Source organism: Orcinus orca, chromosome 2, assembly GCF_937001465.1.
Source record: "Orcinus orca chromosome 2, mOrcOrc1.1, whole genome shotgun sequence".
NCBI classification, from domain to species: Eukaryota; Metazoa; Chordata; class Mammalia; order Artiodactyla; family Delphinidae; genus Orcinus; species Orcinus orca.
In genome coordinates, this window is record NC_064560.1 from 114,911,357 (window position 1) to 114,913,159 (window position 1,803).

Consider the following 1,803-nt stretch of genomic DNA (forward strand, 5'->3'; position numbering starts at 1 on the left):
GGTGCTGAGGGAATTTCCTAATTCCTAACTCTTACGAATTAAGGGGAGATGGTGTCTCAATTATGTTGCCTAAGCAGACAGGAAGATAAAAGAAACACGAGTCTAAAGCAATGCCTCGGGATCTGAGATAGTTTAGGAAGTGTGCTATAGTGTTTTTTAAAACATGAGAGATCACTTGTCTTCAGTATATCTATGTATAGTCTTGTGGGAAAAGCACTGGTTGTGGTACCAACAGATACAAATTCTGGTTCCAAATGTCTTATGTGTAAGTCAACCTGCCTCCATTTCCCCTTCTGTAAAGCAGAACAGTGTTTACACCTTAATCTGCCTCTCAGGGATACCATGTTAATAAAAATTCTACCTATAAAATGCCCAGTGGTTCTCTAGGTGTTTTTTAAAAAAAAATGTATATATGCAAATTATGATTAAGTTGTTGCTGGTAGGAAAAGATAAATCTTTACCTGCTTTTTCTGGCTGCCTGTGTGGGGTTACTACAGGTATGCCTGTCTGAATCTTTATGTTCTAGGCTGAAAAACAAATTAGAATGTGGTAAAATAGAAATAAAAATCTTTCCTTAGTATCTGTATCCATATCCATTGGGACCCATCATAACTGGGCATGGAGAATGAGTCAATTTTAAAAGACCCAGGACCAGCCCTCCAACCTCCAGATGAAGAGAATGTGCAAAAGGAATAGGGCAAGAAAACCATAATTCACAGAGTCATGTACCACAATGTCCACGCAGCTCTATTTACAATAGCCAGGACATGGAAGCAACCTAAGTGTCCATCGACAGATGAATGGATAAAGATGTGGCACATATATACAATGGAATATTACTCAGCCATAAAAAGAAACGAAATTGAGTTATTTGTAGTGAGGTGGATGGACCGAGAGACTCATACAGGGTGAAGTAAGTCAGAAAGAGAAAAACAAATACCATATGCTAACACAGATATATGGAATCTAAAAAAAAAAAAAAAAAGGTTCTGAAGAACCTAGGGGCAGGACAGGAATAAAGACTCAGACGTAGAGAATGGACTTGAGGACACAGGAAGGGGGAAGGGTAAGCTGAGATGAAGTGAGAGAGTGGCATGGACATATATACACTACCAAATGTAAAACAGATAGCTAGTGGGAAGCAGCCGCATAGCACAGGGAGATCAGCTCGGTGCTTTGTGACTGCCTAGAGGGGTGGGATAGGGAGGGTGGGAGGGAGGGAGATGCAAGAGGGAAGAGATATGGGAACATATGTATACGTATAACTGATTCACTTTGTTATAAAGCAGAAACTAACACCATTGTAAAGCAATTATACTCCAATAAAAATGTTTAAAAAAAGAAGGAATAGGGCAAAGGCAAAACTCTTACCAGGGAAAACCCAATTTTATCTCAAACTAGCTCACAAACCATTATCTGCCACCCAATCTGCCACTCCTGAGGATGGAAGAAGCAAGAAATAATACATAGCCTTCAAACATTCTAAGAAAGAGAAACCAAGCCCACTGATGGGGGAGCAAGAGGATCTATGCACCCCTCCCTTTTAATACTCGTTCAGCCTTTGTAGGGACAGACTGGATGGCATGTGCAGCAGAGGAAGCAAGAATATATTAGGAGCTGGACAGTCATATTTGTTCTCATCAGTTGTTTCCTTAGTGCTATTATTTGTTTTTATTTTCCCCATGCTATCATTCTTCCCTTTATTGCTTATTCTCTATGGCCAATGCCACAGAACTTAATACACACACACACACACACACACACATACATACATTCGTATATATACACAGAGGGAGAGAGAGC